The following is a 27,484-nucleotide window of genomic DNA, read 5'->3' as shown; positions in this document are numbered from 1 at the left end:
AAACAAACTTACTGCAAGTTTATGAAGAAAGGAAAACTAAACCTTGAAGTGCCATAAAAGACAGATATATTTTAAAGTATTTTAAGTGAACTATCTCACACGAACAAATAATGCATGGATATACAGGTGCACTCTAGTGAGCTCTGTGGATGACAGTGTTCTCAAAACTGAAGTCTGTGTGGACTGGTAGAAGGACAGGCATAAAAGAAGAGGTCTATGATTTCTTCATGTCTTTTTCTTCTTATATCTTTGCCCATGTGGTTGAGATAGAGTTAGCAATAATCTTTACATACTCACTACTTTCAGTTTTTAAATTATTTAAGAGAGCTGCCCACATCTTGGTAAATATTAATATGATAGTTGAGTGGGTGGAACAGGGCTGAATGGCCCTGACGGCGGCATAGCAACAAGAGGAGAAGCATGAACTTCAGGGGAAGAGTATCAGGCACACATGGTCTACGTGCCTCTCTTCATAAGCACATTCTCTCTTCAGTGGTAACTTAGTGGTAGCAGGTTGTGTTTGGGGATGGAAGGCCAGCTTCTGATTTTAGTGAATCAAATATATATTACTTAGCTTGCTCACCAAATCAACTAAAATGTCATAAAAATGATAAAAAGTTTGTATATATATATCCATAAGATCGAAAATATGGAAATGGGGACTTCCGGCCAAGATGGAGGCATAGACAGACATGTTATATCTCCCTCCACAACTAAGAAGGAATACTACCTCAAACTAGAAATAACCAGAAGTTCTAGAAAAATCAAGCTGCATGGAAGCCCAACAAATAAAGATATAAAGAAAAAATACTCATTCAGATAGATAAGAGAGGAGGAACCGGGGAGGAGAGGATGCGGTGTGGTGGTGGCAGCAGCAGTGGCAGTGACAGGCTAGCAGAAAGCAAAGTTACACGTTTTAAAAAGTCAGGAGGGCACCTGGGGAGCGATCCCAGCTCCACACCAGACTGCACAGCTCATGGTCCCAGCACTGGGGAAAATAAAGCCTCATTGCTTCTGACTGTACAGACCACTGGGGGTTGGGGTGGAGGAAGAAACTGCCAGTTTCTCAGAAGAGTATGCTTGTTTAAAGGGCCTCCATGGTCCTAGAACATCCACAGACCCACCTGCTCTGGGAGTGACGATCAGGGCAACAGCTAGAGGGGCACCAGCCCCATACTTAAGAGGGAGAAGTGCCTGGAAAAGTGGTGAGTGCTGGGCAAGCAGCATTGTTCCCTCTCAGACCCCTTCCCCACATACAGTGCTACAACGTGGTGAAACGAGTCTCCTGTACTGAGGAATCCCTAAGGCTCTGCCCCTTACAACATAATAGGAGTGACAACTCTACTTAAGACACAGAGGCAAACGAACACAGGAGCCTGTTAAGATGAGGAGACAGAGAAGTATGGCCCAAAAGAGGGAACAGATCAAGGTGCCAGTGGTGAGAAGATAGCCAACCTAACAGACACAGAATTCAAAACACTGGTGATAAAGATGCTCACAGGCTTGACAGATATGCATGAGCATGGCAAACACATAAGGGAATAAGTGAAAGCTATGCTAAGTGAAATGAAGGAAAATCCACACAAAACAAAAGGTGAAGGAAAGAAAACCAGGGTTCAACTCAATGATTTGGAACATAAGGAAGAAAAAAACAGTCAACCAATAGAGAATGAGGAAACAAGAATTAAAAAAAAAATGAGGAGAGGCTTAGGAACCTCTGGGACAACTTTAAATGTGCCAACATCTGAATCGTGGGGGTGCCAGAAGGAGAAGAGGAAGAGCAAGAAATTGAAAACTTATGTGAAAAAACAGCGGAGGAAAACTTCCCAAATTTTGTGAAGGAAATAGATATACAAGTCCAGGAAGCACAGAGAGTCCCAGGTGAGCTGGCCCCAGAGGTTACCACACCAAGATACATCATAATTAAAATGCCAAAGGTAAAAGATAAAGAGAATCCTAAAAGCAGCAGGAGAAAGTGAAGAGTTGCCTACAAAGGGATGTCTATAAGGCTATCAGCTGATTTCTCAAAAGATACTTTTTAGGCAAGAAGGGACTGGCAAGCAGTATTCAAAGTGATAAAAAGCAAGGACCTACAAACAAGATTACTCTATCCAGCAAAGCTATCATTTAGAAGGGAAGGGCAGATGAAGTGCTTACCAGACAATGTGAAGCTAAAGGAGCTCATCATCACCAAGCCATTATTATATAAAATGTCAAAGGGACTTAAGAAAAATAAGATCAAAACTATGAACACGAAAATGACAACGAACTCACAACTATTAACAACCAAATCTAAAAATTAAAAACAAAATGGAGAAATGGGGAAATGGTGCAGGAACTAAGAAGCTTAATTGGTTGGTACAAAATATACAGGGGGAAGTTAAGAATAATACAGGAAAGGGTGAAGCCAAAGAACTTATATGCATGACCCATGGACATGAATTAGGGGGGTGGGATTGCTGGAGGGAAGAGGGTTACTGGGCAGAGGGGAGCAAAGGGGAAAAAAAACTGGGACTACTGTAACAACATAATCAATAAAATATACTTAAAGAAAAATAGACAGGATCCATATATAGACAGGATCCATCATCTATAATAATAGAGATAATAACTATTCCTTATTCATGTGGTTATTGAAAGCACTAAATAAGGTAAATTATGTGAAGTGCTGAGAAAAATGCTTGACAAGCAGTATTGAATCATTGCAGTTAATTTATCACAGATACAGCTATGGAAAATTCATGTATTGAGTCCCTGTAAACTCATGTCTAGGTTTACAGCAATGGAAACATGTCTGTTCCACTTTGAAGAATACTGAGACTTGGGTTCTACATAGGAAGACATGCATCTAACTCACTAAGATCAATGCATGTTTTTAAAAAATAAAAAGTGCAAAACAAACTTTTTGTTATCTGATGACTACTCTTTCTGCACTTGCCTCAACTGGTTGTTAGCATGCAGACTAAGTGACACACGCTTTTCCTAGTATTTGACAGTAGCATATCCTCCTTACCACTTGTATCTGATGAAGGCTACTACTACAGTTTTCTGGAGACCAGTGATATAAATCCTGTCATATAAAAAAGGTACATTCACTGCACTCCCAGTGGATAGCAGTGAGAGCAAGAACTGAAAGCTTTTATATTACAGTCATTTTTTTCTCAGCAAATTGCCTTCAGATAGCACACTCTTTGTTGAAATGCATGTGGTTTTCACATTTTTCTTTTTCTACCCAATGCTAAAATTGTTTACATCTCTTCTACCAAATATAAGCCAGTCAGGAGGTCTAACAAATAAACTCACCCCATATAAATCTACCAACTAGATAGCACATCAGGATCATGTCAGACCACGTTACCATCAAAAAATTGAGACTATTTGCCTCATCTGACTATACCCTAATGTTCCTAATGATCACTTTTAAGCTCAGTCCTGCCCAGCTACGGAGTGGATGAAACTCTGTAGCTTTCCTTGCTTACAAGGAAATTTTCTAATTTATAATTTTCTAATCTATAATTGCCCATCATAAATTTTAAATACATAATTTTAGATAAACAAAGCCTAAGCATTATACTTTCTTATCTAACACCAATATGAATCTTTCAGATAAGACCACAGCCAGCCATTTGGTATATTGAAAATTCCTAGATTTGCTAATAGCCTTCACACTCAATACCCACCACCACCACCTGTCCACTAAAGAGGAAGGAAATTAAAATCCTAACTCTAACCCTGAATTTGTCTGCTCTTTTTCATTAGAAATAGTTCAATTTAAGATACATTTTTTGGTTGAATTATGGCTTTATTTATATAATTGATACCAATTTCCCATTTGCTCTCCCAGAAGCATTATCTATTAGTTCCATAGTAAGTAGAATTCAATATCTTTAAGTGCTTAAGAATTTTGTAAATATTAGGTGCAAAGTTTTTCCTTTTAATTACTCTTTTCTCATTGATATGCCAGAACTATTCTGAATGCTGTTCAATATCTGAAAAAAAAAAGTTCTGTAAGAACTTAAAACTATGGGACTTCTGGCCAAGATTGAGGCCATAGGAAGACATGCTGCATCTCCCTCACAACTAAGAAGTAATTTACAACCACTTCAAAACTAAAAAATCCCAGAAGATCCAGAAAATCAAACTATATCAAAGTTCAACAAAGAAATAAGAAATATTCATCCAGAAAGGTAGGAGAGGTAGAGCTGGGATTGAGAGAATGAGATGCAGCACTGTAGCAATGGCTGTGGGGGTGGTGTTTGGCAGCAGCAGCTGGTGGCCAGCTAGTGGCAGCCATGGCTGGCAGCAGTGGCAGCAGCACAGGGACTGTAGGTGCTGTGAAAAGTGCAGTCATACATTTAAAACCTGGGAAGCAATCCCAGCCCAAGACCAGACCCATCCCAGCCTCAGACCAGACCTCACAGTGCATGGTTCCAGGGCCAGGGAAAATAGAGCCGCATTTCACATTGCTTCTGACTGTGAAAATCAGTGGAGGGATGGGGCAGAGGAAAAAAACTGCCAGTCTCTCAAAGGAGGCATCTTTTTTTAGTATGGGAAGGGGGAGAAGTGCCTGGAAAAGTGGCAAGTGCAGGGCAAGTGTCACTCTTCCCTCTCAGACCCCTCCCCCACATACAGTGCCACAACATTGTAAAATGGGTCACCAGCACTAATGAATACCTAAGGTTCCACTACTAACAATATAACAGGTTCAACAGCTCTACCTAAGTCATAGAGACAAATACAGAAAGCTGTCAATATGAGGAGACAGAGAAGTATAGCCCAAAATGGGGGGCCAATCAAGGTTCCAGTGGGAGAGTGCAGGATGAGGAGATAGCTAACCTAATAGACAGGGAGATAGCCAATTTAACAGATAGACAGTTTAAAGCACTGGTGATAAAGATTCTCACAGACTTGACAGAAAAGATTAAGCATGACAAGGAAGAAATGAAGGTCATACTAAGTGAAATGAAGAAAAATCCACATAAAACTAGTGGTGAAGAAAAGGAAATCAGGGTTCAAATCAATGAATTGGAACATAAGGAAGAAATAAATGGTCAACCAGTACAGAAGGAGGAAACAAGGATTGAAAAAAAATGAGGAGAGGCTTAGAAACCTCTGGGTTAGCTTTAAGTGCCCAAACATCTGAATCATAGGGGTGCCAGAAGGAGAAGAGGAAGAACAAGAAATTGAAAACTTATGTGAAAAAATAATGAAGGAAAACTCCCCAAATTTGGCGAAGGAAATAGACATACAGGTCCAGGAAGCAGAGAGTCCCAAAAAGGCTAGACCCAAAGAGGACCACACCAAGAAACATCATAATTAAAATGATAAAGGTTAAGGATAAAGAGAGACTCTTAAAAGCAGTAAGAGAAAAGAAGAGTTATCTACAAAGGAGTTCCCATAAGCCTGTCAGCTGATTTCTCAAAGGAAACATTGTAGGCAAGAAGGGACTGGCCGAAAATATTCTAAGTGATGAGAGGCAAGGACCTACAACTAAGATTACTCTATCCAACAAAACTATCACTTAAAATGGAAGGGCAGATAAAGTGCTTGCCAGACAAGGAAAAGCAAAAGGAGTCCATCATCACCAAGCCATTATTATATGAAATATTAAAGAGATTTGTTTAAGAAAAAGAGTATCAAAATTATGAACATTAAAATGACAACAAAATCATAACTAACAAAAACAGAATCTACAAAAACAAAAACAAGCTAAGAGGACAACTAGAGCAGGAGTATGTGGAGGGGTGTCATCTGGGAGGGGGAAGGGGAGAAAAGGAGGACAATGGTGCAAGAATTAAGAAGCATAGTATGAGGGTGCAGAATAGATGGAAGTGTTAAGAACAGTACAGGAAAGCATAAAGTCAAAGGAACTTTTATGCATGACCTGGATATGAGCTAAGGTGAGGGGGGGTGGGACTGCTGGAATGAGGGTGGGTGCTGGGTGGAAGGGAGCAAAGGGAAAAGAAATTAGGAGAACTGTAACAGCATAATCCATAAAACATACAAAAAATAACTTAAAACTATGGAAGTTATTAATATTCAGAGACATGGTTTTTCTTTTTCTTTGGTTTCTGGGATATTTTAAAGAGTGTTAATTTTCCATAAGGGAACTATTATGTTTTTCATATTGTAAAATTGTTTAGATTCTCAGCATCTTTAAAAAATACTATAATTTGGAAATAAATAGGCATTTAAAGAGATGTATGCTTATTTCACAGTCACATGGCCAGTGGGTGCTCATTAAATATTAGTTAATACTCAAAAAATTAGGTGGAATGTAGTTAGTTTCTGCATAAGGAAACTGCAAAGTAGTACTTTTCTCATGTTTGAAACTAAAAGAGGTGATTTCAACAATAAGAAATAAGGCCTTCCTCATCACAATCAAATTGTTTCTCTGGCTGACACAAAATACCATAGGGTATAATTATAATTGTGACACAATATAAGTCAAAATATTTTATATGGAATTGGATATTTTGACATTCTCATCACTTTAATTTTATAATAATTATTTTGGATAGGAATAAGATTACCAATAACGACTGATCTATAATGATTCTATAAAATTATATTAATGATAGTTTTATTAAGTTGAATTTTAGCTACACAAGCACAGTTAAATAACTTCTCTCATGAATAATTTATCCCAGAGATAGGTAATTGAAAGTAACTAACCATTAAACCAGTGTTCATGCTCTCATTATTTTTTCCTCAAATACATGGTAACTACCAAAACACAAAGTGATTATATATAAATTATAATTAGAATCAGTGACATGGAAATAAGGATCAAACTGACAGCAACCAGTGGGGAGGGAGGTAGGCAATAACAAGGGAAAGAAGGGGAAGGGTCTGGTCAAAGAACAAGTATAAAGAACCCATGGACATGAACAACGAGATGGGGATTGACTGTGGAAGCAGTGGAGTGGGCAGGGCAGGGGAGAGCAATGGGGGAAAGATGGGACAACTTCAACTGAACAACAATAAAATAAAATAAATGAAAAAATGTAAAGATAAGACAGAGTCCTTTAGAGAGAAAAAAATTTGTAATTAGGTCTGTTAAAAAATAAAGTATAATTATATCCACCTATATACTATTGATATTTGCATAACTATTAGTCTAATATAATGTATTCACATAGACTACAGAAAAATTTTGACAACAATAATTTCCAGTTCGGTATTCACTAGAAAAGGAAGGCCTGTAACAGACTAAGTGTTGTCCCTAATCTGTCCTTTCAGGCTGCAGCTCTGAAAATGTATGTCTGTGATGAATGGGTATTTTTTCACTGCTGGGTGCAAAGTTATATGTGTTCCTAACATCACACTTGATAGATGTGTTGTTCAAATCTTCTACCCCTTTCACGCTTTTTTACTTTTTACTTATTTTCAATTAAATTCTTTGGACTGACATTGAGTAATAAAATTATATAGGTTTCAACTGTACAATTCTATGATACAACATCTGTATATTGTATTGTGTGCCCACCATCCAAAGTAAAATCTCTTCTGTCCCCATTTATTTGACACTCTTTACCCTTTACTACCCACCTCCCACACCATTTCCCTCTGGTAAGCACAATGCTTTTGTCTGTGTCTATGAATTTTTGTTTGTTTTTATTGTTTGTTCATTTTTTTCTTTTGGTTTTATATCCCACATATAAGTGAAATCATATGGTTCTCATCTTCTGTATTTTAATGTGTGTTCAAGAAGATAAGGTGTGGTTGGTGGTTCTGAAAACACTTATTACCTGCCTTTGATCTACTATTGGTTTCTACCCACTTTTCAAACCTCATTGTACAGATATCCTCCCAGTTTTCTTTGTTTCTTGGAATTGAGATGATTTGTCTTGATTTCAAATGAGAACCTATCTGATTCAGCCTTTGGAACCAAGAATACATTATAGATAAGAGAATTGAACTAAAATGGAAGAAATGTGAGCTTAATTATCTGCTTTTACTGCTAAAGGCAATGAAAATCCCAATTCCATTAATAGATGAACAGCTGGTTGCCCACAACACTCAGTTATGTAAGAGAAAATTAATTATTCCCTGTGATCACCATGATTAAAGAATTGATTGAAAGCCAGTTTGGGAGATCCTTGATGTTCCCATGATGGAATTGTATGATGGACAAAAGTAATTCAAGAAATGCTACATAGGGTGGCTGTTTCTAAAGAACTTAAGACAATTAAAGGAAAGGAATCAAATCCAAATTCCTAAAATGTTTTCTTACATAGACTGAAACAAGGGATTCTATGTAATTTTAAAAACCAGTTATATCTAGCAGCATTAGTGAAAAGGTAGCTAGTAATTAAATCAAGATAATATCTTATAGGCTGCCAACTATGCAATGACAACTAAATTTACTGATTTTCCAAATTTCTTATGTAAAATTCAGTACCTCGATTATAAAGTGTGGATTCTAGAATGTGAGATACTGTGGCAAATGGGAAATTTCAAAACTCATGGCTCTCCCAAAACCACAGCTCTCCCTAAGCCTCTTCTGCCAGCTAAAGCAGCCTCTTCCTCACCTGTATAATTTTTCTCCCTCTTTTCAATGCTTACAACACACTGAAACTATGTACATACTTTTCAAAATAAAGGCAATTCTTATATACTCAATTCCTCACTAATAACCTATTATTAGAGAAAATTTCCTTCTTGTACAAATTATATAATACAAACAAATTTTAAAGTACAGCTTGAGAAGAGAGGCTTAAATACAATTTAAAAAGCACAATGTTGGAAAGTATATCAATATAATAGCATGAACATATGGAAGATTAAAAGAAATTAGTTCTGAAGATGAAAATATAATTTTAGGTCAGACTGAATATATCAATAGTCAGCATGTGAATACATATCTACATATTTCTGGATACAACATGCCATCTTGAGCAGCAAAGTCCAGTCTAATGTTTTACTTGTATAGCTGATTTTTAAAAATCAAGACTTGCTGGTGGTCTTCTCTTTGAAACTGAAATGTCAAAATTCTTATACAAATACTTTAAATATTTCAAAAAAATGGAAATTCAGACACTGCTCTAAGGACCACAAGACAGCTAAGACTTTGACCTTCATTAAGTCTTTGAGATGCATGGAAGTTATGTGGGGTGGGAGGACCAGGGGAGGAGGAATCAGCATCTCTGAAAAGCCTTTCTGAGGCTGTTTAGGGTAGTCAGGTTGATGAGAGATACTACAGATGAAATCAGAATAAGTATATATATTATATGGCCCTGAACAAATAATGTTTAAGTCTCAGAAACCGAGAATAAGACAGGATTACTCAACACAACAGGGCGCCAGGATAGTACGTTAACCAAAATGCTCTATTTCCCCTCTATCAGACCTGAATCAATTCTTAACCTACAGACTCTTGAACAAAGCAGCAGTTGGGTATACTTTAGGAAAACCTCTACAACATCCATATTCTGCATATTTTTTCTTAGTCTTTACCACAGATACCTGCAGTCATTTTTAAGTTGCTTATGTACTTAGATTATTAAATGCTTGCCAAAGTTAACACTATAACCTAGAGATCTACATTCTATTTACCAGTGTGCATGGGATTTATGGATATCAGGTGATCAACAGAGCACTGACATGAATCAGCAACACCATACCTCCAGTGGAACTTCCAAATTATCCACTGATTATTGAGATTTTGAATATATATTATAATAGCAATCATTAGCACTTGAGTGCATTACCATATTGGTCCTATGAAAATTGGAATAGTGGTTATTATGACAGAAAGGACCATGTAGAAATCTTTGGTACTTCTCTCCTCTAACTCTTCCCTAGTATAGCAAATGTTAAAACATGAATAGGAGGGAATTTAGGAAATTAATGTCACCACTAAAAACTTGAAATGTGCATGGGAAAATAATATTACCTATCACTTCCCAGTTTAATCACCAATTTAACTGATATCAAAACCACATAGAATGTAGCTATTGACCTGGGGAATTTTTTATTTTCCCTTATCCAAATAAATAGGAAACACCAGAAGCTGTTTTGTTTACTTTAGCAGAAATTACAAGCTATTTGCCATCTTGCTTCTAGGGTATGTATGTCAGCTCTGTAGCTTTTTACTGTATGGTTGACTGCAGGAACCTTAACTGTCTTACTACCCAGGGAACATTACGCTGGTCTTCTTGCCTGATAATTTATTGCTGAAAGGAACTAAAAGCTAAATAATGTCATCACCTTGGTAAGACATATCTGAACTGAAAATGGGGAGGTAAAGCCTTCAAAAATCAATGAGACATTTGACTAACAAAAGGAATAACGAGTATAATATTTTATAACTCATATAACAAAATAAGAATCCACGAGTCCAAATAGATATAAATGGTGGAATGGGAGCACCTCTTCCTTACAGTAGATTCCAAACTAATAAAATAGAAGATATGATGGAATTTTAAAAATTACCAGTTGGCATTTATCTTATGAATTTTTTCAGACAATAATAATAATAACCTAAAAGTGATGGGCAAACGTGATGACAAACAAAATATTTATAAGAAATATCCATAATATACTTATTAATTCCCATGGGAAATATATAATCCTGTCCAATAATATTTTACTCATATGATCATATTTACATTACAATTAATGGGAAAAGTTGACATTAAGTGTCTCATATGATGATATATACCACAAACGCTCACCTAAATTCTATCATAAAAACCAGGCAAACACAAATTAAGAAATAACCTATGAAATAAATAGCTAGAACTCTTTAAAATGATAAAGTCAAAAAAACAAACATTAAACAATTAACTTCATCATGTGACCCAGGATTGGATTTAGAAACAGAAAAAAATGTATTTTTTTTTAAAAATAGGACAATTGGAGAAATTTTCACAAAGCCTATAGTTTTGGTAATATTTTCAACATCAATTCCCTGATTCTGATAATCTTACCTTGATTATGTAAGAAAATATCCTTGATTTTAGGCAATATACCCTGAAGTATCTAAAAGAGAAGGGGTATCCTACTTGCAAATTTCCTTCAAGCTTTTGAATATACACATATTCATATGGCCTCATAATGCATGCATATGTATGTGTATTTAGAGAAAAAATGAGAAAGAGGAACAATAATATATACACACACACACACACACACACACATACATATATGATGTTAACATTTAGGAACTTTAGGTAAAAGTTTAGGAAAATTTATTGCACTATATTTATAACTTTTTATAATTATCAAATCATTTCAAAATACGAAGTTTTAAAAAAAGCCAGTTGGATTGCAATCTTATGGGAAGTTGAGGAATCCAATAATTAATTGTAAAGAGTTCACTCTTAAAAGAAAGACAATGTACTTAACATTGTCACTACCAAAGCACATTTGTTTTTGATTGAAATTAAGAACACAGACTGATACAGCAATCTAAAGAGGACAACTAGAGACCAGATGAAACTAGAAAGAGAGGAGCAATGCAGAAATACTTTCAGCAATTTCAAAACATCAAAACAGTAGTCTCCTGTATATGTCCTCTTTTTTCAGTTTAGAGAATGTACATAAATGGCCATCAGTTATATACAAGTAAAATCTTAAGTTGTTTATTACCTTTCACATAACCCTGCTATATCTCATTACCTTGGTATTTATTATACATCTACTCAGAACAAACTCAAACCTGGCTGGTTTGGCTCAGTGGATTGAGTGTCGGCCTGTGAGCTAAGTGTCGCTGGTTCGATCTTCCAGTCAGGGCACATCAGAGAAGGAAAACCCTGACTCCAAAAAACCTCCGCTGCTTTGCGGCATACCTCTTCAGGGGAAAGGCTAAGGGAGTAAACCCCGACAGAAAATCCGGAGCCAGAGTCCCTAAGGCGGTTTGACGTTGTAGTCAACACCGGCAACTCCTGCGGCGCACCTGAAGCCTAGCTGTATTGACTCCGTCTTTCCCTTGGACCCTTCAGCTGCGAAGAGAGGGGGGGTCTGCTGCATGGGCAACAGCAGACCCTCCATATCACCCTGCTCAGGCTCTGTAGCTTCAGCTTCACTGGAGAGGACACTCCAGCGTCATCGCAAGATGTCGATTCAACACGGGAGGAGACAGATACCGTGTCACTCCCGAGTTGGACTGCACAGCCATTCTCGGTGGTGCAGATAGACTCTTAAGAAGCTACACCATCGTCTCTCGAGACGGACGGCTGCCGACGACTCAGAACAAAGGAGCCATACTTCTCATTATACATATATGGTCTCATGAAGAAACAATAAACAAATATTTATAAAATAATTATTTAATATAGCTGTTATAAATATTAAGAAGTAGATTTAAAAAAGAGGACAGTTTGAAAGTTTAGTAGAGGAACCTGCTATAGCTGCAAGAGACAGGAGATTTTGGTGAGAATGACCTTTTGGATTTGGATTGGGATTGCAATTTTGATCACTTTGAGAAGTAAAAAATGTAAAAATATTGGGCTTTCCAAAAATTCAATATATCTCTCCATTTATTTATGTATTCTTTAATTTTTCTGAGCAATGGTGTATTGCTTTCATCGTAAAGCTTTTACACATTTTATTAAATGTATCCCTCCGTAGAGCATGTTTTGAAACTTTATTCAAGATGCTTTTAAAAATTTTTCTAATGGTTTGCTATTACTATTTAGAAACAAGTTGACTTTCACTCCATTTGAAATATAGAAAATTTCAGAAACATATCAAATTACCATAGGGTGAGGACATATAATCTATAAAATAATATATTTTTAGGTTATCAAAGAGTTGAAGTTTCAAGATAACTTGCAAACTAAGATTCAAAGAGTTCAAAATCTTTCCTAAGAGAGAAAGAAATATAGATTAATTTACCTTTTGCAAAATAGAAAAAAGAGATCATGACTCTAAAAGTAGATAAGAAGAAAACAGCTAAAATTTAAATACATTTTACAAGCCAAATATTGGCTACTATGGCAGTTTAGAATCTCAGGGTCCTAAGATATGATGAGACTCTATATCATTCTTCACCTCCTCAACCCCACCGAGCCTCCAATGACTGTTAATAAGAAAGATTTAAGGATTAAAGGACACCTGACAGAGAGTTCCCACTGTGCTACAGGCATGCAAGACTTGCCTAAATTTAATGGGAGTGGAGCCTACCCAGGAAGAGTAAAAAATATAGATTGGCTCCTGCTGAAGGACACCCACAAAAGCTGGCTGAGTTCTGAACAGTTCTCAGGTACAAGGAAGAAGATGTCTATTGATGTGCATGGAACAGGAAACCCATCTGCCTTAAACCCTTCATTGACATGAAGCAAAAATCATCCACTGAAGAAGGAGGGAAATAGGAAATTCACCCATCTTGGACCATACACAGATATGTGGCAATGTTCTACTGTCACTGTGAAGGGGCAGGAAATTCACTCATACCCAGGACCCTGCACAAGGTGGAACTCTCCTGCTACTGCCACTAGGGGAGAAACATGAAACCTGCCTGTGCTCCAGACTCTGTATGGAGAACAGTTGTAGGATTATTTGATAGAGGAAGAGCAGGGATGCTGAGAGAACCCCTCTCCTGAGGATCAAGTACACAGAGCCTGCTTAATAATGAGGCAGGAGAAGTAAGGACCTTCCCACACATAAGCATTGTGAATATAAATTATAACAATGTCAGGCTACCACTGGGGAAAAGGACAGAAACACCGTAGAAAAACTTTCTGTGATGCAGAAATACAGGGCATGCCAAAATTCAAAGGAGAAATTGAATATCAAGAAAAATCCTTTGAATCACAGACCTGCTACACTTAACTCAAGGCAGAAGCAGAACACCACTTAAAAAATGGAAGCTCGAGACTCTCTCTGGCTCTCGCTCGTGCTCTCACTCTGGGACACTCTCGCTCTCTGACTGGGGTTCTCACTCGCGCTCTGGCTCTGGCGCTCTGACTCTCTCTGGCACGCTCGGGCACTCACTCGCGCTCTCGCTCTGGCGCTCGGACTCTCTCGCTCGGACTCAGGCTCTCACTCACACTCTGGCTCTGGCGCTCTGACTCTCTCTCACTCGCGCGCTCGCGCTCACTCTCGCTCTCTCGCTCTCTCGTGTGCTCCCTCCACGTGGCTTGGTGAAAAAAAAAAAAAAAAGGAAGCTCATGATTCATAAAAGCTATATATACCAACCACAAACTCAATACAAATCAGATTGACTTAACCTTCTACAAGAACACCCTGGAAAAAAAAAAAGACTTACACATTTCTGGGAATACATATTATTTATTTTAGTCTCTAGAGTTTTGTTGTAAAAAATTTAGAAATCAACAAAAATTATAAAGTGTCAAAGACATCAAGCAAATGTAATTTATTGACAAAAGATAAAATACTCATCAGGAAAAAAAATCAGATTTGACCTATATTAAAATTATCAGATGAAAAACTTCAAAATTACCAAATGGGGGCATTGTAAGGCTACAATACTAAATATGAATAACATAATGAACATATGGTTAATTTCAACAGATAGATGAGAACTATAAGAAGAAGCATAGAAGAAATTAAAAGTAAAAGTGAGGTGCTTTCCAGCTTCTGTTTAGAATATCAGAATGCTAGAAAGAGCATTATTCCCATATACATAACTACAAAAAAAAAACTCACTGTATATTCTGAAAGTCCAGGAGTCATGGTTGCTTCAGCAACAATAGCTGTCCCAACTTTTTGGGGACTCTTGAGTGTTCTGGACTTGGGTGTCTTTTTCCTTCACCAGAGTAGGGAAGTTTTCAGTCGCTATTTCTTCAAGTAGGTTCTTGATCCCTTACTCACTCTCTTCTCCTTCTGGTATTCCCATGATACTAATGTTGTTATGCTTCATGTTGTCCAAAATTTTTCTTAAGTGCTCCTCATCTTTTAAATTCTTTTTTTCTTCTTGCCTGGGTATATTTTTCTACCTTGTCTTTCAAATCATTGATTTGATCCTCTGCTTCATCCATCCTACTGTTTATTCCTTCCAGTGTATTATTTATTTCAGATATTGCATTCTTTATTTCTCATTGGTCCTTTTTTATGGTTTCTATGTCTTTTTTAATGCTGTTGAATATCCTTATAATCATTCCTCTAAACTCTATATCTGATAAATTGCTTGACTTCATTCCATCTAATTCTTCTTCTGGAGATTTCTTCTGCTCTTTCATTTGGGGTCTGTTTCTTTGTCTTCCCATTTTAGCTGGTCTTTGTATCTTCCACCTTAGTTAAAATGATCAGTTATTAAACTAATCAATCTATAATCAGCAGACTGGCTTAAGCGCAATAAGGTGGGGCAGGGTAATCCTTGCAGGCAAGGCTACCACTTCCCCTCAGGCTGATGCCACTTGGAGGGGAGTGGCCTGCCTGTCAAAGGTGGCTTCTGAAGAATGGGTAATGACTCAGGACAGGGATTCTGGTGGCTGTTTCTTCAGTTTTCTCCCCAGAGCCACCAACCCCAGTCTCTCCTTAAGCATCTCTAGTTTATTTTGTCCATCCTCTGCCAGAGTGCTGGGTAAGTGGCTGCAAATGAAATTTTGTGCATTGGCCTTGTAAGAGGTTCTCTGTGTCTCCAGCTATCTCTCCCTGGCAGACAGAAGCCATGCTGCCTTTCACAGGTGGGTGTCATCTGGGTTCCTTCCAGCTCTGGTGTTATAGGCTGGGGAGCCAAGTCTAAACCTCACACTTCTTAAGGGTAACCCTCCAGCTGCTGCTGAAATATCCCTCCAGAAATTCAGCTACTACCTATGGAAGCCCAGCCAGCCCTCTCCTGCCTCCTCTGCACTCCCTACAAGTCTTGAGGTGAGGGGGTTTCTTCTGTCTGTCCTTGGTTATAAGGCTACTCTCTAGCTAGTGTTCAATTGGTTATTCAGGGTTATTTTTCTACAATTTAGTTGTAATTCCAGACTGGTCCTGGGAGGAGGTTAATGTAGCTTCCACTTACTCCTTTGCCATCTTGAATACCCCCAGGAATCTTTATATACAAGTATAGACATACGATTTTTTTAAGAAGTCACTTTGGAGCAAAAATGACAGTTCATTAATATTATTATTTATTTGTAAATCAATCATAATTATACCTATTTTTGTGAGAATGGCAAAAAATAAAATATACATTTTGGTACACCACAGAATTTTAGTAATTGTTTAATGTGTACCATGAGATGAAAAGTTTGAAAGTCACTTAAATGCACTAAAAGAAATAATAGCATATTTGGTCTCTCATCTTCAGTTACTGAAATCACTTCTGAACCATAAAGGTAAAATGGATATCTTGTTATTCATAACAAATGTCTTTCCAACACAACTGGGTTTATGTTAATGAGGTGAATTTGGGAAAGAACCTACGAATATGGCTGGTTGCCAAGAGAATCAACCATTAATAGAGGGTTGGAACTTTCAATCCAACCCTCGATTTCCTAGGATGGAAGAATGTTTAGAGGTTGAATAAATTACCAGTGGCCAATGAGTTAATCAATTATGCTTATATAATAAAGCCTCCATAAAACCATGAAGCGAGGGTGTTCAGAGAGTTTCCATATTGGTTGGGAAGCCAGAACATTTACATGCACTATCATTCCAGGCCCCAAGCTCCACCAACTCAGAAGTTCCTTTATTCTGGACTTGGCCCATGTATCTCTTAATCTGGCTGTTTGTTCATATCTTTTAATATATTTTGTAATAAAGGAGTAATCTAGAGTTCTAGAGTAAATGTGTTTCCTGAACTGTTCTAACAAATTTTTAGAATCCAATAAAGGGGTTATGGAACCTCTCGTTCACAGCCAGTCAATCAGAAGTACAGGTTATAACCTAAACTTGCAATTGACATCTAGAATTGCAGAGTCATTGGACCCTACAATGTAGAGCTGGCCAGTCAGAAGCACAGGCAGAAAAATGGCTGTGATTGCACCTGAAGTGTTGGTGGGGGGATTCAGTCTTATAGGATTGAGCCCCTTTACCTGTGGAATCTGATGCTATTTCTGGGTAGATAGTTTCAGAATTGAGTTGAGCTTAATTGAATTTTCACATACCCTACTGGTGTCAGAAAAGTGCCTGTTGGTGTGGGAAGCTTATGCACAGACAGACAGACAGACAGACACACACACACACACACACAAATTAAGTCAAAAACGCAAAATAATGAGAAGCAAGATGGCAGCAGAGTAGAGGATCTGTCTTGCATTGTCTCCCAGAACCAAACTGGAAATAAAAACAAATGAGGGAACAGCCACTCAAAATAAACAACTGAAGACTACCTGATAAGGAGAGTCTTAACTAATGATGAACAGAAATTGCCTCAAGACCTTAGGAAGCACAGAGATGCTAAGGGGGATAGCTCTATTCCCACAGGCAGCACTCCAAGGTTTAGCATAGCTGTGGGAGGTTTCTGCTGAGAGAAGTGAAGTCTGGACTCAAGACATGGCTCCCAAGAACAGAATATCAGTACCTAAATCAGCTGACCATGGTGCATCCAGAAGAGAAATACTGCGGGGTTTTTTTACTGCTGGGGAGAGATGGGGCTTTCTGGAGACAAAGCCATTTACAAAAAATTTCCTAAGAGATCAAAGCACAGGCTTCTTGTTTGCAGCCACTCACCATGGGCTCTGGTGAAGGGCAGGAGGCATGGACTGGAGTCACCTGAGGCAAATCTAGACTGGAAGGCTTTGGGAAGAGAAGAGGGGAAATGGCTGCTGAGATCCTGATGTAAGGACGTAACTTGACACCCCAACATCAATTTTTCTTGAGGAAAGCAAGCTCCTCTCTGGGGAAAAACTATTACCCTAACCTGTGGGAAACCTCTCCCCCCATTCTCTGTAATCCTGCTTGCCCCAACCTGCAGCCTTTTTCATTTTTTTTAAATTCCTTACTTTGTCCCATCCTATATCTCAGCCTCTAGTAAGGCAAATGCAGGAGTTGTCAGAAACTGACTTTAGGACATGGCCATTCCATACACATTCTTGGGAACCAGACAGGTGCTTTGCTGCCACAGGAGAGTCATAGAAACACCCTCATAGTTTCTAATAGACCCCAATTCTGGGCTCTGGAGTCCCACCCACTTTCCTTGGTAGAAGTTCTGCCCTACCAAGTTCAGGAAAACAATATGGGACCAACTCAAACAAGTCATGTGGGAATCAGGGAACACACCCACAATCTTCCCTGAACTCTGAACAGTACTTCTCATGGGAGATCCAGGGTTCCCATTCTCCCAAATCTACCAGAAGCCCTATCAGAATCAGTTGGGTCAGCAGCTAGATTAAGACAGCAGGACTGAAGGCAAAGGCAGATGGAGGTGAATCCTGCAATGCATTTGGTTATTTTCTGACCCATCCCTGGGCCCTGTGGTTATAAGAGCCAACCTTGCAGCACAGTGTGGCCCATCACATGTGTAGCCAAACATGGAGGAGACAGCCATAAACTGTGGATTGCTTGTGGCTTCAAACAAGCTGCCTAGAGTTAGATGTGGACAGCATCTCACATTGGCTTATACCAACTTCAGACAACAGCAGAGTCATATCTAAAAGGAGAACCCAGAAGGCAAACACTAAACTCTGCTGAAATAATTTCCACATCCTTTTACATTATTTTCATTAATTTTCTTCTGCTTAGCTTTTTAATTATTTTTCCTTTTCTTTATGTTTCCTTTTTTCTCTCATTTTTTTCTTTCTTATCTCTTATTTTACTCTTCTCCCTTTCTACTCAATTTTTTCCTTCTTCTTTCCTTTTTTTATTCTTTCCCATACTTTGTTCTTTTTGGTGATTTCTTCTTTCTATTCCTACTCTTATTATTTCTCTTCTTTCTCCCCTCTCATAATCATTTCTCTTTCCTTTGGTCTTCTTATAGTCTTTTCTTTTTCTTTAACTATTTTATTTATCTTTCTACTTTATAATTCTTTGCTCTTTTCTCATTGATTTGGCTGTTGTCAAGGATAGAATTTTCTCTTATTTTGGTTCTGTTTTTTTTTTTTTAATGTTGTTGTTTTGTTTTGTTCTGTCAGCACCTGGTGGAGATTGAGCCTTGCAGCTGACCTGCTGGAGGGGAGATCCCACCAACTAATGGGCCAACAACAATCAAGACCCCAAAACAGCAGGAAAAACCAAAAACCACATAACACATACAAGAGATATTTCTAAATCATCCAGCTCTGGAGATCAAGGAGACTGCACCACTAAGTTTCATAGGACTCCTATCACATAAGGCCACACCATGAAGAGAGGGAGCCAAAGAGACCTAGTATGTATATAGAAACAAAAAAGTCAGCTAAAATAGGGAGACAAAAAATAACCCCCAATTGGAAGAAAAGGAGGAACCCCCAGATAAACATGTTAAATAAAATCGAGGTAAGCAATTTATCAAACACAGAGCTCAAAGTAATGATTCAAAGATGCTCAAGGAACTTAGAACTATAAAGAACTTGGTGTGGGGAACTACATCAGCATGAAAAAGGACATAACACCTATAAACAAGAACCCATTAGAAATGAAGACTGCATTATCTGAAATGAAGAATACACTAGAATAGATTAAAAGCAGACTAGATGAAGCAGTAGATCAAATCAGCAATATGGAAGACAAGGTAGAAAAAAACATCCAATCAGAGCAACAAAAAGAAAAAAAGTCTTAAAAAGAATGAGGAAGGTTTAAGAGAACTTTGGGACAAAATGAAGTGTAACAATATCTGTATCAGAGAGAAAGCAGAAGGAAAAGAAAGGGAACAAAGGATAAAAAACCTATTTGAAGAAGTAATGACAGAAAAGTTCCCTAACCTGATGAAAGGAAAACGTCACACAAATTTATGAAGCCAGAGAGTCCCAATCAACATAAGCCCAAAGAGACTCACATCAAGACACATCATAAATAAAATGATAAAGTTTAAAAGCAAAGGGAGAATCTAAAGCTGCAAGAGAGAAACAGTCACTTACCTACATAAGAGTTCAATAAAGCTGTCAGCTTATTTTTCAACAGAGACACTTCAAGCCAGAAGGAATTGGCATCAAGAATTCAAAGTAATGAAAAGCAAGAATATGCAATCAAGACTACTCTACCAACAAAGGCTATCATTTAAAACTGAAGGCAAAATAAAAAGCTTCCCAGACCCCTCCTAAAATAATAATAAAGCTAAAGTAGTGCATTAACACCAAACAAGCAATGTTCAAGGGACTGCTTTCAGAAGAAGAAGAAATGAGAGAGGGAAAGAGAGAGGGGGGGGTGAGAGGAATATAGGTATAAATAAATAAATTGAAATAAATAAATACTTATCAATAATAACTTTAAATGTAAATGAGTTAAATGCTCCAGTCAAAAGATATAAGGTAGCACAATGGATAAGAAAAAATGACACATATATATGCTGTCTACAAGAAACCACCTTAGAACAAAAGATTTACACAGGCTGAAAGTTAAGAGATGGAAAAAATATTTCATGCAAATGGAGATTAAAAAGAAGCTATGGTAGTTATACTTATACCTGATGAAATAGGCATCAAAACAAAGGTTGTAACAAAAGACAAAAAGGTCATTGCATAATATTAAGGGAGTTGTCCAACAAGAGTATATAATCCTTGTAAACATGTATACACCCAATATGGGAGCACATAAACACATAAAGAAAATTTTGGAGGATTTTATGGAAGATATCAATAAATATAAAGTAATTGTTTGGAATTTTAACACCCCACTGTCACCAATTGATAGACTTCCAGACAAGGAAAAAAGAAAAGAAAAGAAATGGCGACCTTAAATAACACACTAATCAAATGGATTTAGTTGATATTTACAGAACATTTCAACCCAAAGCAGCAAAACACACTTTTTTCTCAGGTGCACATGGATCATTTACAAAGACATACCAATGGTTAGATGCAAAAATAAGTCACAAAAAATCAAGAAAATTAAAATGATATCAAGCATTTTCTCAGGTCACAGTGGCATAAAACTAGAAATCAATGTCAATTAAAAATATCCAAATATATAGAGGCTAAATAGCATGTTATTAAATAATAAATTGATCATCGATGAGACAAAGGAAAAAGTCAAAAAGTAACTGGAAACAAATAAAAAGGATCATAAAACAACCCAAAACATATGGAATACAATAAAAAATCTCAAATCTAACCCTATACTTAAAACAACTAGAAAAACAACAACAAAGCCCAAAGTAGAAGGAAAGAAATAATCAATATCAGAGCAGAAATAAATGACAGAGATTAAAAAACCAGTTCAAAGGATCAATGAATCCAGTAGCTGCTTCATTGAAAGAATAAACAAAACTGACAAACCTTTAATCAGACTCATCAAGAAAAAAAGAAAGAGAACTCAAATTAATAAAATCAGAAATGAAAGAGAAGTAACAACTGATACCACAGAAATACAAAGAATAGTAAGAAATTACTATGAATAACTTCGTCGGCAGCCGTCCGTCTCGAGAGACGATGGTGTAGCTTCTTAAGAGTCTATCTGCACCGCCGAGAATGGTTGTGCAGTCCGACTCGGGAGTGACACGGTATCTGTCTCCTCCCGTGTTGAATCGACATCTTGCGATGACGCTGGAGTGTCCTCTCCAGTGAAGCTGAAGCTACAGAGCCTGAGCAGGGTGATATGGAGGGTCTGCTGTTGCCCAAGCAGCAGACCCCCCTTCTCTTCGCAGCTGAAGGGTCCAAGGGAAAGACGGAGTCAATACAGCTTGGTTTCAGGTGCGCCGCAGGAGTTGCCGGTGTTGACTACAACGTCAAACCGCCTTAGGGACTCCGGCTCCGGATTTTCTGTCGGGGTTTACTCCCTTAGCCTTTCCCCTGAAGAGGTATGCCGCAAGGCAGCGGAGATTTTTTGGAATCAGAGTTTTCCTTCTCTGATGTGCCCTGACTGGAAGATCGAACCAGCGACACTTAGCTCGCAGGCCGATGCTCAATCCACTGAGCCAAACCAGCCATTAAGAACGTAAGTAGTGTTTATAAAAGTGTGGAAAAGGTTAATAAGGGACTGGGAACGGTTTATAAGTGTGTGGGAAGGGTTTATAAAGCCTTAAAAAATATGTAAATAAATGTAAGGTTCCTACTTTGCAGATTTTCACCTGTCACGGGGGGGGGGGGGTGTCTAAATGTAGTGCCTGTGATAAGTGAGGGAATACTGTATTTCAGTCTGGAAGAGATGAATCAAAAAAGAATGATCTTTTTCCTCTCACTGCTTCTTTCCTGAGCTGGTCAAGGAACACTGGAAAGGCCACGGGTTTCAAGAATAGCACAGGTTAAGAGTTTTGGAGTTGGGCAGATCTGGGCATTGAAATCCTGCCTATGACCCTTCTTCACTAGGGGTGACCTTGGGCAAGAGACTTTACCTCTTCGTAAGATTGGTAGCATCCCGCATCTACCCCAGTGTGCTGAAGCGGAATCCCGTGCCTGGCGGGCAGCGAGGACTCAGTAAAGTACACACGTGTTCTGTGGGCCCAGGTCTATAATCCAGGCAAATGTTTTTCTAATTGTGCAGCCTGGTACAAAGACAGCACCACAAATGAGAATGCCATGAATTCATTCATTCTACAAATATTTACTGAGGACCTCCGAGGTTCCAGATGTTCGTGCACTTGGGATGCATCAGTCAACAAAACCAAGGGTCCTGGCTTTGGGGGATTTCACATTTATGTCCCCCTGCGCGTGGGGGCGGCACAGTAACTTGGGTTTTAAAGACAGCACGTGGGCTTTCTGTACACTCTGGTCCATGGTATCGTCTCTAATCCATTATCAGAGGGGGTGGGGTCAGGAAAAATCCCCTAAGAAAAGATTACCAAAATCATTGATGTCCAACACGCGGTTTAGCTGAAGCACCGCTGGTGTGCTGAGCCTGAAGTTTATCGAGCCCACGAGTCTACGCTTCCTGAGTACAGCTCAAACCGGTGAAGGTGGTCTCAGAGCATGACAGGGACCTGGGGAAGCCAACCGCAGCTACCAGTGTGCCTGGAAGATAATTCTCGCACGCCTAACGGAATCTACACTGTGAGTCACTGCATTAGCTCGCTTTGGGGAGAAAGGGAAAGAGGGTAGACAATCTACGTGAACAAAAGCTCTCGGTAACTTACGAGGTCTCTGGACTCCGGACACCGTAAATTTCAGACTCACCTGCCAGAATGCATTTGGCTGCCAGCTTCACCATGGTAACCAACCACCTCCACGGACCAGACTGGGAAAAAGCGGCAGCTAGAGGCAATGGGGCCTGTGGCCGCGGTGAGGACGGGGACAGATGGGTCCTGTACCTTCTGGGCAGGACAGGGGGCGGCTCTCGGGAGCCAGGGTTGGGGCGAGAGCGCAGGAGAGCGCCAGGTGGGGCCCGGCTCAAGGCCTCAGGAGGCAGCCTGGAAGGTGCCAGGGAGGTGACGCGGTTCTCAGCTCTCGGCTCTTGTTCCCGGCCCAGCCCCTGGGTATATATATTGTATATATACCAAAAAGGACAACTGCTAAGTCATACAGTAACCCTATATAGTTGACATTTTGAGGAACTTCCAAACTGTTTTCAGTGTTGCTGGTGCACCGTTTTACATTTTCACAAACAATGTAGGAAGAAGATTCCAGTTCCTTCACATTCTCCCCAACATTTCCTTAATGACGAATGGTACTGAGCATTCTTCCTCTTAATTGATCATTTTGATTTCTTTTTTAGAGAAACATCTACTGAAATCATTTTCCCATTTTTTTCAAGCTGGGTTATTTCAGTTTAAGGAGTTGTAAGAGTTCTTTGTATGTTATGGATGTAAGTTCATTACTAGATATATGATATGCAAATATTTTCCCTCATTTAGTGAGCTGTTTTTTTACTTTTTTATTGGTATCCTTTAAAGTACAAAAGTCTTAAATTTTCATGTCAATTTATTCTTTGGTTGTTTGTCATTAGGGTATCATATCTAAGGAATCACTGCTTAACCCAAAGTGATAAAGATAAACTATATTTTTTATAAGAGTTAATAGCTTTAACTCTTGTATTTAGGTTTTTGACCCATTTTTAAGGTAATATTTTTATATGCGTGGGTTAAGATTCCAACTACATTTGCTGCATGTGGATATTTATTCATGCCAGCACCATTTCTTGAAAAGACTATGCATTTCCAATTGGTTATCTTCTCACCCGTGTTCAAAATAAATTGACCTGAACTGTGAAGTTTATTTCTATGCCACTAATCCACAGTAAATTGGAGGTGTAAGTCCTCCAACTCTGCTTTTTCTTATTGTTTGGCTGTTCTACATCCCTTGCCTTTCCATATAAATTTTTGCATCAGCTTGTCAATTTCTGCAATAGAGCCAGTTTGGATTTGATAGGTGTTCCTGAACATTATGTAATACATGATCTCTGTGAAACTTAAGCTATCCTGCCGACATAAATATGTTAGACTGAATAATCTATGGGTGTTGGCTACATTAAGTAGAAAGCACTAATTTTGAGAAGTTCTGGGGGGAGGAAAAATGCTGAGATCTCTGAGCACCACAAAATGATTATTGCTACCTAGAGTACTAGGGGATAAGCTCTGGCATCATCCCATTTTTGCAGGGGAAAAAATGTTATTTTAACCTAATCAATTTCTCCTGAGAGGTTCCTCTTCTTTATTTTTAGAATCTCACATTGTTACTTTACCACCTGGCAGTACAAATAATAGCATTATTTCATATTCAGTGCCAGTCATTGTGCAAAACACATTATCTGTAATGCTGACAACCAACTTAATAGGTAAATAGTGTAACTTTTATTATACAAATGAAGATATAGAAGGTCAGTTGCTAACAGCTTTGTACATTTAGGGAGAAAGTGTTAAAGATGGGATTTGGACTCAAACCTATGCAACTTCAATTTAGCTCTTCAATAGCATTTAAAACCCCTTTCATAAAGCACCCAATTAATAAATATCTTTGGAATTAATTAATTAGTTAAAATTACCTCAGGTTTTCGCATTGCCAACAATCTGTACGTAGTATCTTTCTAAGTTCTCTGAGTGAACAAAAAACAGAAATTGTAAATACACAATTTTCATAGAGTTAGAGATTTAAAAAAAAACTACTGATCACTTCAGAAAAGCCCCTAAAGGCGTACCATAATAAAATTATGCTAGATCTTATGTGTACTTCAAAAGGGAGTAAAATTAGATGATAATAATAATAAAACAAGATACATTAAAATTGTTGAAAATAGTGATTAACATATTGGATTATTCTATTTTATCTGCCTTTAAAAATTATGATAATGTCCACAATTAAAATGTTTTTTAAGCAGCAATTTTGAAAACTTTTATCCAAAATGCATTTGGTGAAATAATGTCTCTTTTACAGAACTAGTAACCTTGAGGAAGAATAAGATAAAATAAAATAATACATGAGGCAAGGTAAATACATAAATAACAACAACATTTTTTCTTTGAGAAATACTTAAAATTGATGGTTCCATCATTCCAGGTCATTTTAAAGGCTCTGGCATTCTCTCTTCCCCTTGTCCAGGTCAGGATGACAACAGGGATACCTCCCTCAACCATGGCCTAGAACCTTAATTAGTTGCCTCTGCTGTTCTTACAAGCTTCTCACTCTGAACTTGTGGAGTTGAAGCTTTCTTCTCCAACACTTCTTTTACCCATGCTTTTCAAACTCTCCTGTACTTTCTTTTAACTACCAACATGACCATAAGACATTTCTTGTGGGCCTTAAGCTACATGGAACATAATACACTGAGAACCTCAGGGGCTATGCTCTGAAATCCATTCTCTTTATTCTGAGGCCACACTTTCTCACAGGTTGCAACCAGCAGATGACTGAGTACAGGAGGGATACTAAAGCAACTCCATTCTTAGAAAACATGGACTCCTGTTAGGCAACTTTAGTTGACAACACCCTAAGCACCTTGCTCAAACTTCCCCATACAGTGTAGATGATTATGACTTTTCCACCCAACTTTCCCTCTGTCTCTCCTTCATTGGGAGTCAGTACTGCGTTTTAATCTGACGCCCACCTCTTCCAGACTTTCCAGGTATTTACCCCATTTTCTCTCGCTGGCACTTTCCGTAATAAAAATCCTTGCTTATTTAAGAACTGCTAATAACATTAACTACATATGGATAGATTCCCTTACTTCTAGTCACTTTTAGTTATAACTTCTTTAGGCTTATTTAACTCTTCATATTATAGGTACTTAATGTTTAACCCTTCCTTTCCCCCTGACTTTTGCCAAAGAAACTCAGTCTGCTTCTAGAGCCCCCTTTTAGTTGTTGTCATTCATTAAATACTGACTATAGATCGATGCTCTCTTTGCTGCAAATGTGGATCAGATACATGTTGAGTTCCATGAGGGACTTTGCTAGAGCTTCCCCCCACCACCACCATCTTGCTCCCCATGCTTGAGTTTTCTGATAATGGAGCTCTGGTTTGAACTTAATTTCCTTCCACTCTCTGCTCCAGCTCAGCCTCTGTTGGTAGAACCATTCCCACAGCACCCCTCTCGGTGTGGAGGAGGGGCAACTTACAGAGCACCTCAAGCTCACCTCCTTCTAAGTGTCCAGTAGACACACAAAACTTCATGCACGCTGCAGGACCACTAGGAGTGGAAGGATGATGGCCACGTGGATGCTCTCTCTCCCCTCCCCAGCCCCTTTCTCCACCTTGCCCTTTTTTCCCAATTACCTTATCACTCTTTTCAAAAAGGCACAGAAGACAGATCAGCAAATCACTTTATAAGAACACTTCTGCTTCTCTCTCAGACATCCCTCATCTTTACAGGTGATTCACTCAGAACCACATTCACAGAGCTAGTGGGTGGAGGGCATGCACTTCCTCTTTAATAGCAAAGGGCATCACAGGCCATGTCACTCCTTTCTAGGCTCTTACATAGGACTAAAGAGTTCTTTGAAATATCTACATTTTCTGTAGTGGTTTTCTGTAAATGGAATAGAGAGAAGGCAATGAACAGTTTGAGTAACAGGGCTAATTTGACTATGATTGACTAGGTCCTAAGAAGACATCAGATCCCAATTGTTTTGGGCTTTCTTTAGAATGTGGAGAGTCTTGGAACCTTCTCTGTCATCAGTCTGAAGTCCCAAATATCAATTTCAGAGGATAAGAAAGTTGCATGAAATATTTTCTGATGCTAATTTGCTCCCCTACAAAGCCCAGACTCAGCCTTCTTTGTTCCGTACCCTTTTTGATACTGCTGATGCTTAGTACTATTATCGCTGGCTTTTGATTTTATCTTGATACATTTCATTGGAGTCTTCTTCAGTAATGTGTTTTCTCTATCCACCATCCCTTCAGTGTAACCCAGAAAATGGATGAAAAGTTTCTGGATGTTTGCCTGCATGAACATACTTCTTTTATTGTTTTGTTTTAATGAGACTTGAATGATTATTAGTTCAGCATCTTCTCTCCACCTTATATGCCTTGTATTTTATTAACATTTGACAGCAGAATGATTTCCAAACTCAGACACCTTTGCCTCGTGACACTCATAAGACATTTAAAAACATCAGTTCCAATACTTTAACTAATGGCTT

The 27,484-nt window shown here is 38.3% G+C and overlaps 1 long non-coding RNA gene across 1 annotated transcript in view; it reads right to left on the bottom strand.

Moving 5' to 3' along the window:
* The window catches only part of LOC150010150 (uncharacterized), a 33,680-nt gene extending 8,735 nt beyond the window's left edge, over positions 1-24,945 (bottom strand). Inside the window, exon 1 of the long non-coding RNA XR_016511381.1 lies at positions 24,892-24,945. This is a non-coding gene — a long non-coding RNA (uncharacterized LOC150010150). The remainder of the gene's footprint in view (positions 1-24,891) is intronic.
* Positions 24,946-27,484: the final 2,539 nt, after the last annotated feature.

The sequence above is a fragment of the Furipterus horrens genome, unplaced genomic scaffold, assembly GCF_987537825.1.
Source record: "Furipterus horrens unplaced genomic scaffold, mFurHor1.1.pri manual_scaffold_5, whole genome shotgun sequence".
NCBI classification, from domain to species: domain Eukaryota; kingdom Metazoa; phylum Chordata; class Mammalia; order Chiroptera; family Furipteridae; genus Furipterus; species Furipterus horrens.
The sequence above is the reverse complement of the archived record's forward strand: the minus strand, read 5'-3'. Positions and strand labels throughout refer to the sequence as shown.